The sequence below is a fragment of the Narcine bancroftii genome, chromosome 3 (genome assembly GCF_036971445.1).
Source record: "Narcine bancroftii isolate sNarBan1 chromosome 3, sNarBan1.hap1, whole genome shotgun sequence".
Lineage (NCBI taxonomy): Eukaryota > Metazoa > Chordata > Chondrichthyes > Torpediniformes > Narcinidae > Narcine > Narcine bancroftii.
Window position 1 is genome coordinate 111,068,375 of NC_091471.1, and position 25,458 is coordinate 111,093,832.

Below are 25,458 nucleotides of genomic sequence, written 5' to 3' on the forward strand. Positions count from 1 at the left end.
GCCCGCCAAACTGTGAGGCGCCAAGATGCACGGTTTGAGGCGAGATCAGCCCACTGGCGGTGGTCAATGTGGCAGGCACCAAGAGATTTCTTTAGGCAGTCCTTGTACCTTTTCTTTGGTGCACCTCTGTCACGGTGGTCAGTGGAGAGCTCGCCATATAACACAATCTTGGGAAGGCGATGGTCCTCCATTCTGGAGACGTGACCCATCCAGTGCATCTGGGTCTTCAGCAGCAGAAGGTACAGAAAGGTTAAAGAACAACAACAAAAAAAAATGGCAGCACCACCAGAGCTGCTGTAATGGCAGCACTGTTGCTGATGTGGATTGGGCAGAGCAGGGAGTGAAGACACAGTGCTGCTCTGCAGGGTCCTACCACCCAGTTGTTAATCCGACTGTTAAATGGCCTGTTTGTTTTATTTTAAAATCCTGCAATTACTGAGGACTGTGGCCAAAGTGGTGGCACCTATGCTGGGCAGCGTATCATGAGGGGTGCAGACTTCAGGGGAACAGCGGACCAGTGCAGGGTTCCAAATACAGGGAGAACACCCTCCGTTGAGGAGAAGCATGGGAGATGTCCCTAGAGAAAGGTGACCACAGTAGTAGACCAACAAGGGGCTCAGTAGCCGAAGGACTCACACAGGCTGGGAGCTGCTCGAGACTATCTCTTGGGAACCAGGAATCAGAACTGAGAATCGAAAGTTTATTGAGGGCAAGAAGGGATCCCGAAGGACCTCAGACACTGAAGCCTTTCTGATCGTATAGGAGGTTCGGACTCGGAGCTCTGGCTGCCAATAGATTGAACAGGAGTCTGTGTGGCTGCAGATGTTGTGGTAGCACTGGAGGGGAATCCACGGACACTCAGTACCTCTCTTTTACTTGTCTTTATCTTATTGTTAGGGGCACTAGACAATGTTCAAGGCAACTCTTTGCCTTATGGCAGACAAATGTTGAAGTATATCATTATATTGCATTTTTACATATTATTTAGTAATAAAAGGAACCTTGAACCTTGAGTTTTTATCCAACAAATATCAGGCTAACTGCCCCTAATCCTGATCATAAACTACTCCAGGACCACCAAATGATCTGTTGGAATGTCACTTCTTTTCACACTAACTGTAGCTGTGAATGTTTATCAATCTCTCCTTTTATATTTATTATATTTTTTAGTCTTTGCATATTTGTGGCAATTTAATGTACATTGTTGTAGTTGATGTATCTTAGATACTTGCTTGTTTGCAGCAAGTATTTTGACATAAACTCTCATTATTCATCTGTTATTTACACTCTCAATCTTGATGCAGTATCTCAACACAAAATGTAGACTATTTCTACCTGACCTGGTACCTGACCAGCTGAGTTCCTCCTACAATTTGGTTTATGCTCCAAATCCCAGTATCTGCAGTCTCCTAAGTAGGTTTCCCCCAGTACTTTTTTCAGGGGTCATTAATCAACCATAAACATGAATAATGAGGTCAATCAAGCTATTTGACTTCTGTAAATATCAAAGTAAAGCATTTAACAGTCCTCTACCGGCACCACCTACGGCTCCTAGAACGCTTCCACCAGCGTTGTCTCCGCTCCATCCTCAACATCCATTGGAGCGCTTTCATCCCTAACGTCGAAGTACTTGAGATGGCAGAGGTCGACAGCATCGAGTCCATGCTGCTGAAGATCCAACTGCGCTGGGTAGGTCACTTCTCCAGAATGGAGGACCATCGCCTTCCCAAGATCGTGTTATATGACGAGCTCTCCACTGGCCACCGTGACAGAGGTGCACCAAAGAAAAGGTACAAGGACTGCCTAAAGAAATCTCTTGGTACCTGCCACATTGACCACCGCCAGTGGGCTGATAACGCCTCAAACCGTGCATCTTGGCGCCTCACAGTTTGGCGGGCAGCAACCTCCTTTGAAGAAGACCGCAGAGCCCACCTCACTGACAAAAGGCAAAGGAGGAAAAACCCAACACCCAACCCCAACCCACCAATTTTCCCCTGCAACCGCTGCAACCGTGTCTGCCTGTCCCGCATCGGACTTGTCAGCCACAAACGAGCCTGCAGCTGACGTGGACTTTTTACCCCCTCCATAAATCTTCGTCCGCGAAGCCAAGCCAAAGAAGAAGACAGACACTTCCAGCAGGGTACACTGCAAAGTGATCAGGAACAGGAATTCTGGTTAATATTGCAATCTGTAACATAATTTTAACAACTGGATCATTACTCCTGCTAACAGCTGAAGCTCATCTGGTTTAGCCCCTCTGTCACTGTAACTAACAGAAGAAGATTAAGCTCTATTGAGCACCAGCAGAAGTCACCCAACTATTGGATGCTGTAGTGGAAGATATCACACAAGGTCATTCTGCTGCCATGCAAGCTCAGATACAAAAGGCCAAATGTATTCAAAGGAGTTTACAGGGTGTCATAGAAGCAGTAGATTACTAAAGTTATTTACGTGCCATACCCAAGATTGACAGTGGCTGATTGCAGCAGAAATCTATTAATCTCTCTGATAATTGATCATTGTTACTCCATTTGTGCCTGACGTTTGCCAGCCAACCAAGAATACTTCACCTCCCCAAGATAAGCAATTTTAAGCCATTCCCTCTAAACCCAAACTATCAATGATTACCTCCTCCACTGCAATTTTCTCCTGACCTTTTTTGCCTCCATCTCTACCAAGTTCAGGAAGTAAAGAGGTTGTTTTATCATAGAATCACATTCCATCTTGTTCATTGCTCTCTGAATTTAAATTGTTGGGAGTCACTATCTCAGAGGACTTTTCCTGGACCCAACATACTCAGCATCATGAAGGAAGCACATCAGCACCTCAAGAGGTTGTGGAAGTTCACTGTGACATTGGAAATCTCAACAAACTTTTGTCTGCATCATGGCCTGGTATGGGGGCACCAGTCCTTTGAGTGGAAAGCTCTGGCAAAGGTAGTGAACTCAGTTCAGAATATCACAGGTAAAAAAACTCTGCCACCAGAGAGCAGCAGCAATTATCAAGGATCCACACCACCCAGGACATTCTCTGTTCTCGCTGCTGCCATCAGAAAAAAGGTATAGGTGCCACAAGACTTGGACTACACCTCCACCATCAGAGATTCCCTTCCCTCATATAAACAACAGACTGAGAGACTCAATGAAAGTCTTACTCAGCACATTATTTATTACTGAATATTTATTTTCTTTCTGTATTGCACAGTCAGTTTGATTACATTTCTTTTTCTGTTTACATTTCTCTGTTTTGTATATGTATTTTTTTGAGTACAGCTTACAGTTACTGATAAGTAGAAATTCTACACAGGAAAAAGAATGTCAGGATTGTATGTGATGTCATTTATGTATCCGACAATAAATTTGAACTTCGAATGAGCTATCCATAGCTCCACTATCTCATCCTTTCTTCCTAGAGGGAGTTCATTCATTCTTTGCCCTTTCAAGGAACCATCCATGCTACTTCATCATTCTTTCTTCTCAGCTTTGAAAAGAGCTTGAAAAATTGTTTATCTCCTGGCCAAGTAGTTATGGGGTTGAAATCCATGAGTCCTCATCCTCACTCTCTTCCTTCTCTGTTTTCATATCCTGGGCTGATTATGTTCCTTTGCTATCTGAAAGGATGAATGTTCAAGGGTACAGTTTGTGGAGGGAATGTAAAGGTACATGCTTAGACATCCGGAGCATAATCAGCCCTTCAGTTTAATGCCTTTTGGAGGCTTTTGCATCCAGCATGAGCCCACTCACTACAATGTGTGCCACCAACTCTCACTAAAGAGGATAAGTGAAGATATGTGTGTCAACCAGTCAGGAGTGACATTTATTCAAGGCTAGTACATCTGCCCACTTAGGACCAAGTGGCTTCTGGAAGGGCAGGGAGTGAATGAATCTGCTGTGTCTACTATATTAAAGTAGTAGAATTCCAGTTTGTCATTCTCATCATTAATATTGTTACTTTGCTTTTACCATGTGATTTTCCAAGAAATTCAAAATGGTGCCAGAGGTGGGAACTTTTTTTTGCAATGCTTGGCTATATGCAAAACTAAAATTTTCACCATACCTTGGTGTGTGTGACAACTAAATTCTATCCATTTAAATTCAAAGATGTTCCTGGGTAAGGGGTCAATAGGAGGTGAGAATGAATATTATGTATAAGATGCTTCTACATCAATAATAGTAATTACCAAGTAAGGTGATGTAGCTGTAGTTATGAGGCAGCTTATCCTGCAAGAGAAAGGCAGTTAATAATGAATTTTGTCACATTAAGCAGGTCATCCTCAATTCCAAGGATCTGTCTATGAAGAAGAATGTTAGATTTGAATCTTGACTGAAACTTTAAGTTACTGAATGTTGGAAGTACGATCATTCAGCAGTTCTTGAGGATTGCATGCAATTAGTGGGAAGAGGAATTGGAGCATTGAAATGACTGATCTCAACCTATATGTTAGATCATTGAGACTCCTATGTGACTGCAATCAGATGCTCAGTGTTTGACCATAGCACTCTAAAATCATCTTCTTCCATTAGAGGCAGAAAACAATCTGCCAGAAGAATGGTCATGATGAGGGGGGAGTCTGATCCAAAGCCCCGACCTTTCTTTTTCTCCCACTGATCCTTCTCAATCAGTTCCTCCAGCAGATTTGTCCATGTGTCACTATTTGAGATATCCAGTTTGGACCTTGGTAGCTGGTCTCTCTGCTGATGCTAATGAAGATAAAAGCCAACATTAATTAATTTCAAACCTTACCCATTTCTTCCATTTTCTTCAGAACAGTGAATATTTAATAGGATGTCAGGTTTGAGACAGAAGCTCTTGATCAGTACAGAGAGTGGGAAGTCTGATTTGAGCCCATGGTATGATTGACAGTGCTTGAATTTTCAGCTTTATTTGATATCTGGTAAATCTACAGGTTTTGTCTTTATCCTTTTATTTGCACTTTGATGTAGCTCTTGTGATTTTTCAAAGTCATCAAAGTTTACATTTTTATAACTCCCGTCTACTGTCATGAAGTGCTTTGAGCAGCTTGTCATGGGGCACATCAAGTTCCTCCTGCCCCCATTATTGGGCCCCTGCAGTTTGCATATAGATCCAAATGCTCTACGGATGATGCCCTCAAAATAAGGACATGTGTTTGAAAGCTTTTTATTGTTGGGGAGACCTCAGGCAGTCCAGATTGGAAACAACACTTCCAAGACCAACACACTGAACACAGGGTCCTTCAGGGCCGCGTGCTTAGTCCACTGCTATTCACTTTGCTGACTCATGACTGTGCAGCAAAACACGGCTTGAACCACATCATCAAGTTTTCTAACGACACAATTGTGCTGGGCCTTATTAGTAATAATGATGAGTTAGCATACAGAGATGAGGTGCAGTCACTAATGGACTGGGGCAGAGCGAACAACCTATATCTGAATGTTAATAAAACAAAAGAGATGGTTGTCAACTTCAGGAGGTCTGGGGGGGAATCACTCTTCACTGACCATTGATGGCTCTACCACTGAGGTTGTCAAGAGTATTAAGTTTCTTGTTGTGTACTTGGTGGAGAATGTCACCTGGTCCCTTAACACCAACTCCATAGCCAAGAAAGCCCACCAGCACCTCTACTTCCTGCGAAGGCGGAGGAAAGTTCATCTCCCTCCCTTCATCCTCACTGCATTCTACAGAGGATGTATTAAGAGCATTTTGAGTAATAACATCATTGCCTGGTTTGGAAGCTGAACCACCTCAGACCCTGCAGAGGATAGTGAAGTCAATGGAAAAAATCATTGGGTGTTCTCTTCCTACCATGACAGACTTCTACAACACATGCTGCACGTGGAAAGCAATAAACATTGTGAAAGACTTCACACATCTCTCATGTAAACTTTTCTCCCTTCTATCATCTGGTAGGAGGTACTAACACAAGGGGCCTTATGTCCAGAGAGGGAAACAGTTTTTTCCCCCAAACCATCAGGCTCCTGAATTCCCAAAACATATGTGGATAATGTACTGTGGACATTTATTGTATATATCTTAATATTTTAACTTCTATTTATATAAATCTGCTCCATGGTCCTGAAGAAACATTATCTCCTCTTTACTATGCAGTGCTTGGTATTATGACAAATAAAGGTGACTTGACTTGATTTCTACAAGTTTTTCCTGATTTTTATAGATTTACTTCAAAATGACGGGATAGAAACTGATGATTTGACTTACCCTAATGTTGGTGATCTTTTATATCTCAGCAAGAATACTACCCTGCTCTGTTGCTTTATTTGAATGCATCTACAAGATTGCTTTATTGATCTCATCAGTAGAAGGTGACAGGTCTAGGTCATCCAGGACTGGCTGCTGAGGGATGTGCTGGAAGACATCAGGATCAACTGTGGACGGCCTATTTTGTAGGTTGGAAAAGTATTCAGCCCAGCGGTTTTTCAGTCCTTCCTGGTCTTTGATCAGGCTCGACCCATCTGATGATAGCAAGGGGGAGTATCCTGATTTAGAAGAACCATAAGTTGACTTTCTTTGGCTTGGCTTCGCGGACGAAGATTTATGGAGAGGGTAAAAAGTCCACGTCAGCTGCAGGCTCGTTTGTGGCTGACAAGTCCGATGCGGGACAGGCAGACACGATTGCAGCGGTTGCAGGGGAAAATTGGTTGGTTGGGGTTGGGTGTTGGGTTTTTCCTCCTTTGCCTTTTGTCAGTGAGGTGGGCTCTGCGGTCTTCTTCAAAGGAGGTTGCTGCCCGCCGAACTGTGAGGCGCCAAGATGCACGGATTGAGGCGATATCAGCCCACTGGCGGCGGTCTATGTGGCAGGCACCAAGAGATTTCTTTAGGCAGTCCTTGTACCTCTTCTTTGGTGCACCTCTGTCACGGTGGTCAGTGGAGAGCTCGCCATATAACACGATCTTGGGAAGGCGATGGTCCTCCATTCTGGAGACGTGACCCATCCAGCGCAGCTGGATCTTCAGCAGCGTGGACTCGACTTTATGGCACTGAAAAACGGTCTAGTGGCATCCATGTCTGCATAGTGTTCCACCTGCTCAGCCTTTCTCTGCCACCACTTGTCCCTCATTTCTCGCAATTCTGCCTGTACTTTGGGCTGAAGATGTTTAAATTTGTCTTTTTTTACAACATGATCACATTTTGCCAGTCTTGTTTTTGGCTCCTAATGGCTGCTGAAATGGTCTTGTGGTTTTCATCAAACCAATCTTTTTTTAAAAATTTTTTATTTTTCACACTATGAACCTTTTCTTTGGCTTGGCTTCGCGGACGAAGATTTATGGAGGGGGTAAAAGTCCACGTCTGCTGCAGGTCGTTGGTGACTGACAAGTCCGATGCGGGACAGGCAGACACGGTTGCAGCGGTTGCAAGGGAAAATTGGTTGGTTGGGGTTGGGTGTTGGGTTTTTCCTCCTTTGCCTTTTGTCAGTGAGGTGGGCTCTGCGGTCTTCTTCAAAGGAGGTTGCTGCCCACCGAACTGTGAGGCGCCAAGATGCACGGTTTGAGGCGATATCAGCCCACTGGCGGTGGTCAATGTGGCAGGCACCAAGAGATTTCTTTAGGCAGTCCTTGTACCTCTTCTTTGGTGCACCTCTGTCACGGTGGCCAGTGGAGAGCTCGCCATATAACACGAGAATGGAGGACAATCGCCTTCCCAAGATCGACACTATGAACCATACTGACCAAAATACACACAAACATTTCCCTCTTGAATATACACAGTGTCATTTTCTCCCCTTTTCCCCCTCCCTTCCCTCCCTCCTTCACCCCCCCCTCCCCACCCACTCAACGTTCAACCTTACATTAAACCCATTAAACAATGTCATCACACGATGAAAATAAACAAGAAATTTGTACTTCTACTTTTACACACTGGGTCAGTTCATTTCGTCTTTTTCTCCTGTCATTTTAGGGGGTGGAGGTCCGCGGTAGGACTTCTCTGTTGTGTTTCATGTATGGTTCCCAAATTTGTTCGAATACTGTGATATTATTTCTTAAATTATATGTTATTTTTTCCAGTGGAATACATTTATTCATTTCTATATACCATTGCTGTATTCTCAGACTATCTTTTAATTTCCAGGTTGACATAATACATTTTTTTGCTACAGCTAAAGCTATCATAATAAATCTTTTTAGTGCTCCATCCAAATCGAGTCCAAGTTCTTTACTTCTTAAACCAATCTTGATGCATTCAGGTTTTCATTTCAAGTATAGTTGTTGCAGTTTGCATGACAACATCTTTGAGCTGCTTCCACTTTTCTGATCAGGTTCCCGCAAGTGATGAATTGCTGGAGAATTTTTCATTAAAGTACATCTTTAAGATGTTGGACTTGACCTGGATCTTGCAGTCTGCTGATGTTGAATGACACTTAGACCGTCTTTGATTGTTTACGATGCAAATGGGCTACATGCAGGCTGAGGACTGATTGAACCAGCCTGAGATCTGTCCAACACTCAGCACCTCTCACAACCTGGGTGATGGTGATATCTCAAAGGTCACGCTGGTGTACTATGGCATAGTCAATTAGGTGCTAGTGTTTGGACCTATGTATATGTATCCAAGTTGTTTTGTACTTGTCCTCAGCACACTTACTATGAAGCTGCAGGCCGTTATTTTTTGGTTTTTCCATTCCATGTCTCCTAAGGACTCCAACCCAGTTGTTGCTATCTATCCCCACTCTTGCGGTGAAGTCACCCAAGATGATAAGTTTGTCACTGGCAGAGTTGTCTGAATAGTCTGGGCCAAGTCCTCGTAGAAACTTTCCTTATCTTCAACTGAAATCACAAGAGTTGGTGCATAAACACTGACAATGGTGATATGCCGGGACTTAATAAGAGGGAAGTGGAACTTCATGATACGTTCATTGATTCCAGTGGGTAGGGTAGGGATGTTCTTCAGCAGAACAGTTTTGATTGTAAAATCTACCTGTTGTCAGTCTGTGATGTTTATTTCCAAAAGAACGTATATTCACTTGCTGCTTCCTTTAATAAACCCTCGTCTGCCAGCCTGGTCTCACTAAGTGCAGCAATGTCAATGAGATTACAGCAAAGTTCAGCCACTATGAGTAGTGTTCATCTTTCAGGCCTTGCCACTTTGTCTCTATCCAGCAAGGTGCGGACATTCCAGGCTTCAAAAATGGGTTTTCTTTGATTTATTTTTCTTGTATGTCGACCGCTAAAGGAAATGATCTGCCAGATCATTTAGCTAGACAGATGCTGTTCTGAGGCAGGCAATGTTTGGGGTACCTTTTCTAACCCCCCCCCCCCCTCCTCATGTGAGGATGGACAATGCTGTCTTAAAAAGGGCTGCCCAGTCGCCCTTGATGCTGCCAGTCATCTCTGCTGCCTTGGGTATAGAGACGAACGACTCCTGGTCCAAAGGCCACCTACGTGCAGATTTGTGACTACATCTGCCAGGGGTCATCTCCACCTGTTGATTCACCACATCCCCATCGCTGCAGGACTTGATGAGTTGGGTTAACTGAGATGGGTTGACTGAGATGAATCACACAACGGAAACTTGTGTGTGATGGAGTTTTAAGTGCCATTGAACAAGGATGATCCCACTCACTCGGCTGAAGAGACCTTGATCCATTACGGCTGGAGATCTCTTTTGCTGCATTGGATGACCAGGATGCCTCAGTGTCTTGTCATGCTCTTAGCACTCCACAATACTTGCTCTGCCTGCCTTCTTGACCATTGGACCATTGATTGGTCTCTTCTGCACAATCTGCCAGGACCAGACTTCACACGCTGGGATAGACAGATTCCACTACCTCACCGAGGGTTAAAGACCCATCAGCTACCCTCACCTGGTTCAGCCCATCTACCGAGACAGTTTACTAGGGTGTGGCTGCTGCGTGTGCTACAGCTATTTAGAGCCACAGGTGACAGCTGAGCATCAGATGGGGACCAAAGGTGGACGAGCTGCCCGAAAATATCTCCTGCTGAGATCTACAAAGCTCTAAGCCCAAACGCATTACAGGCATTCCACGACATCCTTGAAGACATCTAGGACATAGAGGAAATGCCTGAAGTCTTCCGCTATGCCCTCATCGTGACTCTCTACAAAAATAAAGGAATCAAATCAAACTGCAGAAACTACAGGGGTATCTCACTTTTGTTCAACACAGGCAAGATTTTCATCTGCATCCTCCTGAACAGCCTTGTCACTGTATCAGAAAGGAATTTACCGGAAGTGTAGTGCGGCTTTCGGCCAGAACAGTGAACGTGATATTTGCCATGAGACAAGTTCAGGAGAAGTGCATCGAGCAGAACAAGCCTCTTTACTCTGTCTTCATTGACCTGATAAAGGCATTGACACTGTAAACAAGGAGGCTCTCTGGATCATCCTGAGATGTTACGGATGCCCAGGGAAATTTAGAAAAATTATTCAGCTGCTCCATGACAGAATAACAGGACAGATCCTCTGCAGTGGTGATGCATCAGCTGCATTTGTCATTTCTAATGAGGTGAAGCAGGGTTGTGTACTAGCTCCAGTCTTGTTCAATCTGTTCATCACTTGCATGTTGTCACATGCTGTCCAAGGTCTGGAGGAGGGAGTGTGCAACTGGATGGTTCTCTCTTTGACCTTCGCTGCTTGAGCGCATGGGCGAAGTGTCTCTACACGGTCATTCAAGAAACACTTTTTGCTGATGACTGTGCACTTTTGGCACACAAAGATAGTGATCTACAGTTAATGCTGAACAAATTTTCAGATGGTGCTACGTTCTTTGGCCTGAACATCAATCTGAACAAGAATGAAGTACACCATCAGTGCCAAACACCAACACCATAGAATCAAAAATTACTGTTGATGACACCCAACTGACAAATACTTTTGGGAGCCTCATCTTGAATGATGGATTTTGGACAAAGAAATTGACTCCAGGATCAGCAAGGCCAGCCAGGTTCTGGGGAGGCTGCATACCAGAATGCTGAATCAAGCTGAAAGTCTACAGAGCTGTGGGCATCCCTTCTTTCCTATATGGATGTGAGACCTGGACTCTGTGCTGATGTCATATCAAACAACTGGAGAAATTTCACATGTGCACCATCCGTTCCATCTTTGACATCCATTGGCAAGATCATGTCTCCAACTGGAGGTCTTGGGTTGTACCAAGTCCACCAGCATTGAGTCCCTGATCATCAGAGCCCAGATGTGGTGGGTGAGACACGTCATCAGAACAGACAACCACAATATGCCAATCAGTTGTTCTATAGTTGACTAAAGACCAGAAGGAGACCTCAAGGTCATCCACACAAGCACTCTAAAAACACTGTGAAGGAAACCCTATGCTACTGTGGCATAGTATGATATAACTGAGGATTTCAGATAGTCAGGGTTGTAAAGTATTAGTTTTTTTTAAATTCAAAGCAATGAACTTAATTTGAAATGGAGAACAGAATATTTGTGATGTCCTTTTGGTGAGCCCTGTGCTATGAAGCCTACACCAGTTTTGAAGACAGGCGCTACCAAAAACTGATGGAAAACCATGAACGTGTCTCCAGATGAACTGTGCAACAATGGGTCTTCTTCTAATTGAAGGATGACTAATAATAATAATAATAATATCACTCATCTTTTATTTATTAACCTATTGGTGTAATTTTATTTACTCTACTTGATATATATTTTGGTTCTCTTTCTACATTTGACTTCAAAACCATTGAGTTTATCCTCCATTGAATAGAAATATCCAAGGAACACAGGAAGATGTATATGAATGCAATTTCTTTGTCACCCTTTAATTCCATGTTGTTATTTTCAATATACACAATATATTCTTGTTCTAATTAAACACAAAATGAAAATCCTTACATAGAAACTATTGCAATCAAACATAACATTTATAATTGAAGTGCATAACCCTAACACTAACCCTGACCCTAACCCTAAATTACTTCTATTGCCATATAAGAGAAAAATAAAATAATCTTTGGAAACCACTGCCACATAGACAAATTATTGTCTTCTGTGCTCTATGAGTTTACGATCCCATAATTATTTCAGAGGACAATTCTTTTTGATTTCCAATTGCAAATTTACCTTATCAAACTTGGTAAATAAATGAGCAGCCTCAAGCATAAAGGTATTTGTCAACTTAAGATTATTTGCAATAGCACTTATTGATTTCTTCAGAAGCATCTCTTCATTTCAAGTCTATTTTTCTCTACAATGAATAGTAGAGTGTCTCTCTCATAGCAATATATTAGACCAAATTACCCAAATTGCATTTTATCTTTGATTTAGAAACGATTGCAGAATGAAATATTTCATAGCTATGCTTCTGTTTTGTAAATCGTGGCTATATCCTACTGCGGGGGCAGCAGGATAACATCCTGAAAACTATTTAATATCTTCACATTAAGGTCTTCATTGGCCACAACAAATTGAGGATGTAAATATTTGCTGTGTTTATGGATGGAACAATTATAATTTTTAAGTTTTGATATGTATTTGTGATATCAAAGAACACTCTCATTAATTTTGCAATTTGTTTTCTTAAATTAAATAATCTTTGGTGAAAATATGTGTTAGTGTTATTCAAACCACATTTTGATTTACTTTAAAGAAAATAAATGATCATACTGAGTAAATGATATTCATGATTCTATGCCACATAATATAGAATCTGATGTATGAAAATGGAAATTGCATAATATAGTGACAGTGCCTCACTTCTCTTAGTGCTTAGTAGATAAAAGGAATTTATCCAGAGACTAAGTAACTTTATGAAAGTTCCCAGATGTTATGAAAATATTATCTTTCATCTATTTAATTTTTAAAATATTTTATTTGATCAACATATATAAGACCAAATAATTGACGACAATATACTAAAATACTATAATGGAATGTTAAAAAATATATGTTGAAACTATATATTTGAAAAAAATAAAATCTAAAATCTAAAAACTTAAAAAAAACTACCTACTACAAAAAAAACTAAAACCCCTATGACCCACTCTCCCCCCCTAAAACTAATAACGATTACAATTGATTAATTCGGATTGCATCACTTGACACTCAGAGACCTCAAAGACATCATAAATTTATTATACATTCAGGGAAAACTTCACTGATAAGGAAAAATAAAGAAAAATTTTATAATTTTAATTTCATTATTCTAGCATAACATTATTCTTGCAAAAATTTCTATGTAATTTTTTCTAATGGAATACAACTTTGAATCTCAGCATGCCATCTATCTAATGTTAATGAAACATCAGATTTCCTTGTTACAGCAACACATTTCCTTGCTATTACTGAAACCAACTCAATAAATTTTAATTGAGAATCTGACAGCAATAATTTAGGAGTGGCACTTCCAAATTTCCTAACAAAAGTAATTCAGGGTTTAAAGGAAAATTCACCCCCATTACCCATTGCAAAAAATTACTATTAGAAACCCAGAAAGAGTTGACCTTTAAACAAAGCCACGTAGAATGAAAAAAAGTTCCAATTTTCTGTTCCACATCTAAAAGATTGATCCGATAAATTTGATCTCCATCTACTCAATTTCTGAGGAGTAATTTATAATTGGTGTAGAAAATTATAATAAAGTAATCTATATCTTACATTAATAGTATTTGTAATAGATAAGGAAGTTCCAATATTAAAATATTTGTTATATATTTGGAATAAAGTTTTAAATATATGGCATTATAAAGGAATTTCTAAATTGGGGGATTGCTATGATAATAATAGACTGATGTCTTTTGATCAATTATTGATTAAATATGATATACCTCAAAATACATTATTTTGTTATATTCAATTGAGGGCTTATTTAAGAGAGAAATTAGGATCAGAAATGATTTTAAAAGATCTTTCAAATTTGGAACAAATTATGGTTGATGGAATGACTAAGAAGCTTATTTCATTTGCATATATATTACAAGAACAAATACCTAAAGTAGGTTGTTTAATTCAAAAGAAAGATGAGAACAATATTGAGATACAATTATAGATCAACAAGATTGACAAAATTTGTGAAAAGAAGTTATGACAAATATCTTTTATCTATTTAGTTTGAAATATACTGGTTATATTCACAGATGGCTCGAATTATTAGAGTAAATATTATTAAAGTGCAGGATTCAAGGTTTGTGCAACATGGTTGACGTAGTAGCTCGTGCAATGACTTTACAGCTTGAATCCTGCATTATCTGTAAGGAATTTGCACGTTCTCCTTGTGTCTGCTTGGGTTTTCCCCACGGTTTCCTCCCACCCTTCGAATCATACCAGGGTTATAGGTTAATTGGGTGTAAATTGGGCAGCACGGACTCATGGGCCAAAATGGCCTGTTATTGTGTTCTATGTCTAAATTTGAAGTTTCATTTATTTTCATGTACTATTACATAAAAATATAATATACATGATCAACTTCAAATTTTGACTGCCTTAAGGCAAACAAAAAGTCGCCATGAGCGTTGTCCAGTGCCCTTAACAATTGGAGAAAGAGAGGCAAAACAGAATCCCTTCAGAGGCCTCAAGTGTCAGTGGATTCGCCTACAGCACTGTAGGAATGGAACAATTGAGCCATATATATGCAGCCTCTGGAGCCACACAGACTCCTGTTCAAACTATTGCAAGCCCAAGTTCCAGGTCCAAATCTCCGATAAGATCAGGTCCCTTTCTTACCTTTGAGAGCTCTTTCTTGCCATCAGCACCTTCTCAAATCCCAGTTCCAATACCTGATTCCCATGAACCAGTCTCCAGCAGCCTGCAGTCTGTGTGGGCCCTTCAGCTGCTGAGCCCCTTGCTGTGGTCTCCAAAACTTCTCAACAATTGTGGAGGGGGGGTGGGGCTGGTCTCCCCATATCTGGTGCCCTGTGCTGATCCACTACTCCCTCAGATTCTGCAATCCCTCATGGTATGCTGCCCATCACAGGAGCCACCATCTTGGACACATTCAGGTAGGGCCAATATGCATCTAATTGCTAGTCTAATTGCTATTCCATATTGCAAAAATCGTCAACCTACTTCAAAAGCATAAAACCAAGTTTAGAACGTAACTTCAGCAAAGTAAGTAATAAATATTTATCTGAAGATAACTGAGGATTTGAAGGTTAAATTTCATGCAGCTCATAGGGAGATGCTGTGAAAAAAAATCCTGCGTAAAAAGTACACGGAATACACAGGATTTTCTCTTGTAGCTCTTAGTTGCATATATACAGGGGTGCTCACTCATGATAGTCTCGTAATTAACAAAGGATTTCCTTGTACATGTTTGATTTAATGTCCTGAGACCTCAATATTGTCAACATTGATCATTCCCTGCCCTTCTCTGTCTTGACAGGATACCACTTTTCTTCAACATTTGATGCATGAATCTTGCCAGTGGATGGTGATAGATGAGTCTGGGACATTGAAAGGTATGAGGTTCTGCCATTATTAATGTTGGTGACAATGTTATGCTAACCTGCTGCCATATGATTTACTTTGGGAATAACCATATTGGAGTTGCATCAGGCTATTTCACAAAAAAAAGAAGAAAAAAAGGCAAAGTTGATCATGAAAGAGGACCTTGATTGATATTTCAACTCTGTCCTGAGGCACTGAAACCATTTGCAACATTTCCATTGTTGGCCTGTCCATGATCTGCCATTTTCACATTATCATATCTTTGGTATGTAGTTTCATGTCATACTATTTTCTCTAGGAATCTTCAATTATTTTGAATTTATTAGGCATTTTTCATAGCACAGGGGCTATAACTTAATAAACCTATTGTCATTTAATTATTTAACATTGATTCCTTTGTAATGCACCAAAATATTATGGGGTTTTCAGACAGTCTTGGCAGTGCACTCAACAACTAAATGTATTTATATAAAATTTTCAACATTGTTAATGCTCATATCATCACTAAATGTGATAGCAAGTCACACTGGCAACTGGTGAAAAGATAGGTCAAAGAGATGAATTATTGAGCAGGTAAAAGAGACAGAGGGGTTGAGGGAAGGAACTCTAGAGTTTCTGAAATCATGGCTGCTGGAAGCAGAGGAATTAAATTATTATTAGGGATGATGAATAACTTCAGAGTTGGATAATACAAAAGTCATAAGCCTTGTCAAGCAAAGATTCCATATATGGAGAGATCGGGCCATGGAGGGATATGAATACAAGAAAATATTTTAAAATCATTACGTTGTGGCGGTACGCCATTAGGCAGACGAACCGGTCCCGCTTGTCACGCACATGGCGGGGCAGCCAGCCAAAATGACGCCGTCGGGGGTTTCCTCCCGAACTTGGCACCGGGCTCAGAAGCCCACGCTTGGGGACCCACGTGACGCCCCGGTGATGTCGGGGCCCCCAGCACAGTTCTCAGCCAGGTCCGGGCTGGGAGTATAAGACCAGCCAGGCAGCCTGCAATATATCAGTTTTGCTCACTGAACTCAACCCGTCTGGTTGTGCGATCCTTCAGTGAGCAGTGTAGCCGCCGCTACAACGTTGCACAAGCCAAAACTATTGCTGTATTTGAACTTGAAAATGTGTGTTAGGATAATGTCAGCTTGGTTTGAGATAGCTTCAGGTTTAGGGAACCTGATCTGTTGAGTATTTGTGGCATGTCCTTTCATACTTCCAGCATCTGCAGAGTTTTGCATTTTGTCGAGTGAGGTGTTGTTGATGGAGCTATATAAAGAGGTTACAAAGGGATAAATGAGAGTTTTTAATTATCAGTTAAGTTGAGGCAGTGACAACATAGATGGTGAAGAAGGTTATCAGGGATTACAATAGGATCAACTGAGAAAGTTGGCCAAGGGATGGCAGGTGCAATTTAACTCATACAAGTATGTACATTAAACCAAGGTAATACTTACACAGTAAGTGATAATGACCTGGAGAGTGCTGTAGATCCGGAAGACTTCAGGATGCAGGTACTTCCTTCTTTGAAAGTGTAACACAGAGAGACAAGGTACTGAAGTATGTATTTGGACCACTTGTTTTCGTCGGTCAGGATACTGAGTACAGGAACTGGGACATCATTAGAACTTCACAAGATATTGGTGAGACTGCACTTGGAGTATTCTGGTCATGCAGCTATGGGAAAGATATCATTAAACTGAAAGCAGTGGAAAAAAAAAAAAAAAAAAACAAAAAACTGAAAGCAGTGCAGAAAAGATTCACAAGAATGCTAGCAGGACGGTGAGCTTTAATTAAAGTATATGGAGAGGCTGAATAGGCTAGGAATTTTTTCCCTGGAATGTAAGAGGCTAAGGGGGTGGGGGAGTCTTTTTGATGTGCATAAAATAATGAGGGGTATAGAGAGGGTAAATAATCAACATCTTTTTCCAGGATAGGAAATCTATAACTAGAGGGAAAAGATCAGAATCAGAATTAGGTTTATTATCAAGAACATGTGTCATGATGTTTGTTTTGTGGCAGCATTACAGGTGCAAAAATTGCTATAAATTTAAAAGGGACCTGAGGGGACTTTCTTGTACAGAGGCTGGTGGGTATATGAAACAAACTGCCAGAGGAAGTAATAGAGGTGGGAATAACTGTAACATTTAAAAGACATTTAAACATGCTCATGGATAGGAAAAATTTAGGGAAATAGGATGAATGCGGGCAAATGGGACCAGCTTTGGTAAACACCATGGTTGGATGGATAAGTTGAGCTGAGGGCTTGTTTGTATAGGTGGTGTTTCAATATCTTAGTTGTGACAGGGTTATGTGTTACAAAGCTCATCTTTAGGTCCAATTCAACACCAAAAGTCAATAAGATGAATGAAGACTGGAATCTTGACTCAAAGTTGATGGCATCTCAATAGCAAAGTAATTTTCTCCTCATCTACTGCTGTATATTAGACACATAAGTGACTGTTAAGACATAATGGCAGGATAATTCACAGGAGAAGAGATAACATTGTAATTTGGAAACTGACACTGTTTTTGAATGATGTTGTTAAGGGGCAGTAGAATCTTAAGATATATCTCTAGGGTTCACCAAAGATATGACAATGAGGTTGTGGAAAAATAAACCATTTGATTCCCCAGTTACCATGAATAGAAAAGAATGATATCAAAAGCAGCACTCAGTGGACCTACCAATGACTTTCTATAGTGTCATTAGTTTTGTATCATAAGATTAGCATCCACCTCAGATACACACCATGGTTCTTCAAGCGTGAAGCTATGCTGGTTAAAACTTGCTTATTAATTTACATGCATACCTAAGAGAACCTAATACTTAACAGTCCTTACTGAATTGGTGGGGGCACATTGGGGTCACTGCTGCCTACGTGGGACTGGTGCTGTCAGAGGTGGAGATGTCTTGTATAAAGTTCAAGGAGTATGAGGATATACTGCAGCAGAAGGTTAAATATTCGTGATGGGTGAATTCACTGATGGTGATTGGGATGTTCGTCAATTGTTGCATAGTTTTAACATAAGGGAGTGTCATTAAAGGAAGCAGATTTTAAAAACTAACCTTGTTGCAACATTCCTTTTATGGGCCAACTGTTGGACCACCTATAAAAATGGTTTTGCCTCTGATGCACCATCAATTACTCAAAAGACTGTTGTTGAAAAACCAAAAGGCTTTTATTCACTTAAGAATAATGGCACATCCATACTGTTCGACTGTCCTGCACTGAGGAAGGGGCTGTGGAATAGCCACTTTTATACAGGAGCCTGTGGAAAGGGGCCACAGGTACAATTGGCCAATAAATGTGCCTGACCAGCCAATTATACACAACAGTGTACATTTACCCCTTATTTTTATTTAAAAGAGTTCAGCGGGGTGAAGTAAAACTTACAAAGTTACAAATTCAAAAGTCACAGATTCAGTCTTTCAGGTGGTCTGGTCATTTGTTGGGACTGTCGTAGTACTGATTGCGGTTGCGGTGCAGCGGTAGGGTCCTGGATGGCCTTGGGCTCCTGTACATACTCATCAGTACTGTGCTGGTGGTTAGACGCCACTAAGTCCGGTGTATTCTCCCTTGGGGCAGAGATAGGGTACAAGGGTCAGGTGTATCATGTGTGTTCAATGGTGAGGGGTGTGTGGGGTGATCAGCAGTGGTCCCCAGTGCCAAGTCCCTGACAGAGATGGTGTCCTTGTGTCCTTCAGAGTATATCACATAGTCATATTGGGGGTTGGCATGGAGGAGATGGACCCTTTCGACCAGGGGGTCAGACTTATGACTCCTCACATGCTTCCAGAGTAGGACTAGCCCTGGGGATGTCAGCCACACCAGTAGCATGGTTCCTATCACAGATTTCCTGGAAAAGGAAAACATATGTTCATGCGGTGTGCATTTGTGGCAGTACATAGCAGGGACCCGATAGAGTACAGTGCCTACAGTGGGTGATTGTGAGGCCCTTTGACTGCAAGGCCAGGAGGACTGCCTTCCAAACTGTAGCATTCTTCCTCTCCACTTGCCCATTACCCTGGGGGTTGTAGCTAGTGGTCCTGCTTGTGGCAATGCCCCAGGCCAACAAGTACTGGTGCATCTCATCACTCATAAAGGAGAGCCTCCAGTAACTGTTGATGTAACTGGGGAAGCCAAACAGAGTGAAGAGGCTGAACAGGGCCTTGATGATTGTGGCAGCAGTCATAACTGAACAGGGCATGACAAATGGGAAAGGGGAGTATTCATCAATGATACTGAGGAAATACACATTGCGGTCAGTGGAGAGCAGGGATCCTTTAAAATTGACACTAAATTGGTCAAAGGGGCGGGCGGCTTTAATTAATTGCGCCCTGTCTGTCCGATAAAAGTGCGGCTTGCCCTTAGCGCAGTCCTGACAGTTCTTTGTTGTGGACCTGATCTCGTCGATGGAGTATGGCAGGTTGCGTGCTTTGACAAAATGAAAAAAAATCTGGTAACTCCAAGGAGACAGAGATCATTGTGGACGTTTTGTGGTTGGTTGATCTGCGCACTGGCACAGGTCCCGCGAGACAAGGCATCTAGCGGCTCATTAAATTTCCCCAGTTAGTACAAGATATCGTAATTATAGGTGAACAGTTGAATCCTCCACCTCAGTATTTTGCTATTTTTGATTTTACCCCACTGCTGATGTTAAACATGAACACAACTGCGCATTTATCAGTCAGCAGGATGTACTGCATCAGCAATGGCTTGGGCCTCTTTCTCGACCAAGGAGTGTTGAATTATGGGGCCCTGCAGGGTACCGGAAAAAAATGTGACTGGCCTGCCTGCCTGGTTAGGGGTGATTGGCAGGGCAAAGTCTGACGCATTGCTTTCCACCTGAAACAGGGTAGATTCATCCACAGAATGCATTGAGGCCTTGGCAATATCTGCCTTGATGCAATTGAAGGCTATATGAGCCTCCGCCATCAGGGGGAAGGATGTGGATTTGATGAGGGAGTGGGCCTTGTCTGCATAATTGGGGATCCATTGAGCATAATAGGAGAAAAACCCAAGATACCTCTTCAGGACCTTGAGGCTGTGTGAAAAGGGAAGCTCCAGGAGCAGCCGCATGCTGCAAAGGTTCAGGCCAATGTCTCCATTCTCCACAACACAGCCAAGAATGGCTAGACGGGTTGTGCAAAACATGCAATTGGCCATATTATATGTAAGGTTCAAGAGCTTGGCTGTTTCAAGAAATTTCTGGAGATTGGTGTCAAGGTCCTGCAAGTCATGGCTGCAGATGATAACATTGTCGAGGTATGGGAAAGTAGCTCGCAACTTGTACTGATCCACCATGCAGTCCATCTCCCATTGGAAGACTGAGCACTATTTGTGACTCCAAAGGGGACCCGCATGAAGTGGTAAAGGCAGCCATCCGCCTTGAACCCCATATACTGGTGGTCCTCTGGGTTAATAGGGAGCTGATGATATCCCAGCTTCTCCTTTATACATTTACCCTTTTCATAAAACTTCATAATATTCTGATTTTCCTCATTCTGTTCTTCTTGTATTTCCATCATATTTGTTGATAACTGCTCATTTTTTCATTCATATCGTTAACATCAGATCTTAAATAATCTATTTCTTTCCACATCATTTTGATATAGTGCCACATTTCCCATACCATCTGTTGCAATTCACCATCAGTGTTCTCTTTATCTTTTTGTATAGCCTTAGTTTTATATTTAACTTGTTTAACATCTTCATACACTGAAGCAACCTCTCCAAATCTTGTCTGTCCTTGTTCTACAACACTTGCTAATTCACCTCTGAAATCAATCATCTCACTCGAACTCAACCTTCTGACCTTGCTTAAAGAATCTGTTTTCTTTGGCCCAAAGCCATCTTCACCAGCTGAAAGGCTGGTCATACTCGCTGCTGCTCCCAGCAACTCAGCTTTCTGATGGGCCTTAGTTTCACTCCAGATCTGGGATTTCTCTGTATCAGAGGCCTTTTTTCATATCCAGGATCAATTCCTTCATCAGCTCCGGCAACATCAATTCCTTTCTTCAAAGGCATTTTAAAAAGTAAATGGACTACTCTTACCTTCTTCCTTCATATTTTAATCTGTTTATTTTTAGCTAAATAATCATTTTCTTCTATTTTCCCTGGAGTTTTAGGATCCCATGTCCTACATCCTCCATGTCACATGACTCCCCCCACTATTATCTGTTGATGGTCTGATTGGAGTAGATGACCATCCTGTTCTTTTCCCCATTCCACACTATCACTACATGCACTTGCCAAGAGCTGGAGCTGGCTTCAATAATCCCCTCCCTCACTAAGCGCTGTACCTCTGCCTGGATGAAGGCCCTGTCCCCGGCACTGTACCGTTTAATTTTAGTGGTGATGGGTTTACAGTCGGAGGTGAGGTTGGCAAATAACAACAGGGGTTAATTTTAAGTGTGGGGGAGTCCGCAGGTCATGTGTGGTGAATGGTTGGGTTATTGGCCATTTACGATGGGGGTTGTGGAGGATAGGTGGCATGCAGTGGTCATTTTGAAAATTTCTGGTTACATACAGCGAGGGGTGGATGGGTCTCATCGAACTCTATCATCACACTTTTAAGATGATACTGAAAATCAAGTCCCAGTAGCACAGCAACGCAGAGCTGCAACATTATCATCAGTTTAAAGTCTTTATATTCAGTACCCTGCACTGTGAGAGTCATTACACATAAGCCCGGACATCTGCAGTGTGCTACTTGGATGCCAAAGAGACCTCTGGTTCACCGGCAATACTGTAAGGGAAAGGTGCTGCACTATGTCCAGGTTTATGAAGCTCTCTGTGCTCCCACTATTGAATAAGCAACTTGTCACCTGGCTGTTTACCTGAATATCCATCATCGACCTGGCAAGTTGATGTGGACTGTCCTGGTTGAGTGTGATGGAGGCCATTGTTTGGTCACTACTCATCGCTGTTGTGGAAGATGGCGGTGTCCAAGATGGCGGCCCTCTGGTCTACACTTGGGACTCAGGGGCTGCATGCAACACTACTGGATCCCGAAGATGGCGCTCAAGATGGCAGCCTCCACGGCCCACTGGGTCCTGAAGATGGCACACTTGATGGTGGCTCCATAGATCGCACATGGCAATGGTGGCCCTGGGTGATGATGATGTCCAGGATGGCACCCCCCCCCCCCACCCCTCCACAATCTGCACTCAGCGCTGGAGCAAGTTGAATCCTTCGCTGGGCAGTGTTTTCTTTGATGCTTGTCCAGGCTGCAGAAGTAGCAGTGTGGGTGCTCCTGTATCGCTGTGGCTGTAGTCAGGTTTCCGCTGGAGCCTGACAAAAGTGACAGGAGGTGATTGTGGAGCACTGCTGCTGTGGTCGAGTCGTTAGTGGAATGAAGGGGTGGTGGCACATCCCAAGATGGGGGTGCCTGGGGTAACCATGAGGCGGACACATTATCTGTCTAGTCAGCCTCTATGTTCTGGAGAGCTACCTCCAGCCATACCTGCCAGCTTGACTGCTCTCCACAGACTAAGCTTCCCTTGCTCTAAGAGTCTATGTCAGATGTAATTTGATCTGGTTCCCAGAATGTAGGAGTCCTGGATCAAGTCCTCTGTGTACTCAGTGGTGGACATGACCTTGAATTCACAGGCCCTACCGAGGGCTCACAGGGCCCAAAGATATTTGGTGTTGGGGGTGACTAGAAGTTGTCTGGCATAGACAACATTGATCTTATGCAGATACTGTCCTTTGAGTATGTCCATTGCTTCCTGATATAATGTAGCATCCCTGATCATGGAATATACCAGGATGCCGACCTGGGAGTGCAGCACTTGTAGTTTATCAATCTCTGATCACACAGTGGTAGAGGAAGCCTGAAGGAATGCAGCCAGAGCTCAAAATTAGTGGATGCCTCAGGCGATTGAGGATCAATGTCCAGCTTTTCTGGCTTCAGGATCTGCTCCGTTTAAAAAAAACTTTAAGTGGGAATAAAATTAATGCATCATCAATTACTCAAAAGACCGTTGTTGAGAAATCAGTAGGCTTTTATTCAATTAAGAACAACGGCACATCCATACTGTTCGACTGTCCTGAGGGGAGGGGCCACAGGTACAATCACCCAAAAGGTGTGCCTGACCAGACAATTATACACAACAGTGGTTTACTACAGGCTCAGCACAAAAAATTCTTGCTGAGGGTAACAAAAATTCCTAGGTGCCAATGCTAGTATGGATGGTGATGCTCTTGCAATTTAGAATTAAGCATGAGTTTTCCAGTAGGTCAACTGGAGGCTGTGTATTCAAAATGTAAATACAGAATGAACACACCTGATTTCTGGACTTTAGAAGAATCGAACATTAAATCATTGAAATGTTCAAAATTATTCCCGGCAATGAAGCGTTTTGGAGTTGATATTTCCCCTGGCTGAGGTTATCAAAATAAGAGCCAGCCTTCAGGACAGGGATGAAGTGAAATTTCTTCACTTGTCAGTTGGTGAATCTTCTAAATTCTCTTCCCGAAGCTCAATCACTGAGTGCATTCCAGTAGATTTTTGTATATTAAGAGAATCAAATGATATGTAGTTAGTGCAAGAAAGTGGCACTGAGGTAAAATGTCACAAATGATATTATTGAACAATGCAGTCAGATTGAGGGCGTACTCCTGCTTCAATTTCTTGCTGCAAATTTATAACCCATCATCTGTCAACTTATTATAACAATGCTTGTAGGATCATACTGAGTAAGAAATGGAAACAGTATTTATCCGTTTTGTAAGGAAGACATTTCCCATGGAGTTTTTTGACTGTAATTGCATTGTTTTGAAAAGTGATTTACAATTGGAAATTGTTTTCATTCAGTAACTGAAAGCTTTGTAACTAATTCTGGTTGCATGAAAGAAAATATTAGCAAGAGGGAGCCAGCAAAAAATTATTGGGGCAGTGTTACAGGTGGGAAAGAAAAGACCTAGAAGGACAAAAAAAATCTAAATCAATTTGTTAGGGAGATGCAGAGACAATTGTAAGCAATATTTAGTTGGATATGTTGGATACAGAGATCAGAATTCTGGGTGAGTCTAAAAGCTCTTTATTTGGCAGAAATTAAATGCTTATCCAAGTTGGGGTGTGACTGGGACAGAGGTTATATAACCAATAAGAATATTCTGTTCAAAAGCAGTGTATCCTTCCCCTCCCATTTGACATGCTCCCAAAAGTGCATGAAATCTAAGCCTGCTCATGTATTACAGTGCAAATAGGGATTTTTACAGATGCCTCCTCTTTACTTGTATTATAAAATTTCTGTTCCAGTTTATCAGAAGCAATACACTGGATTCTGATTGGATAATGCAAGTTTACTATAAACTTTAATTCAATTTGAATTGAATTCAATTGTGCTCCTACCTCAAATGGAATGCTAGTTCATAACCTTTTTTAAGGTAGCTTCCGTGAAACTGAAGGTGGGAACAGCCTGTTCCTGGTTTTTCTAGTTTGGTTACGTAAACAGGTCAAAACCAAGGAAGGTACTGGTAAAGTTTTTTTTTAATATTTTGCGATTTCAAATTTTTAAGTCCCAGTAAATTTCTCAGCACAATTAAAAAGGGGAAAGAATTTCTACCACCTGTTTCTGTCACCTGTTCGCAACCTGTGTGATGTTATGAATACATCAGAAAGGTCATTGGTCTCTCCTAGCGACGTACCTCTCATGTTTTAATGTTTTGCCCCAGGTAAGTGAGCTCAGCAATTCTCTCTTGAAAATTCTTGTCTGTCAAGTTAAGGTAACACGTCATCTTGCTCTTTTAAAAATTTAGTTAAAGTGAGTTCCAACAGTATTCAAGGTAAGATGTGACTAAATTTTATATATAATTATGTTAACTAGATCTTAAATTATTGGCTGGAACTATATGATTCTTTCTAGAATAATCAGTATGTTAATGCCAGCAGGTGCATTTTTCTTTGCACTGTCGTGAAGTCTGCCTGCATTCTCCCTTGCAGCACACCATTGTCACTCCTGATTTCTCTCATAGTGACAGGTTGTCTTTGCCTTTCTGTGCTATCATAATTATTAAATTCTGAATGTCCACAGTTTCTTGTTCAACTGACCTTTTTAAATCTATCTTAGCATGAGAAAAGGTAGAT

General features: G+C 41.7%; 1 protein-coding gene across 27 annotated transcripts in view; it reads left to right on the top strand.

Moving 5' to 3' along the window:
* Positions 1-25,458, top strand: part of rbm47 (RNA binding motif protein 47) — a 365,648-nt gene that overhangs the window by 118,035 nt on the left and 222,155 nt on the right. For 24 of the 27 annotated variants that reach the window (XM_069924838.1, XM_069924841.1, XM_069924842.1 and 21 more), the window contains one exon: positions 15,293-15,368. The gene's annotated coding sequence lies outside the window, so the exon portion shown is untranslated. Of the gene's footprint in view, positions 1-15,292; positions 15,369-24,822; positions 24,843-24,901; positions 25,047-25,069; positions 25,158-25,458 lie in introns of those variants that run through there. The other 3 variants (XM_069924866.1, XM_069924860.1, XM_069924858.1) reach the window with 3 other exon arrangements.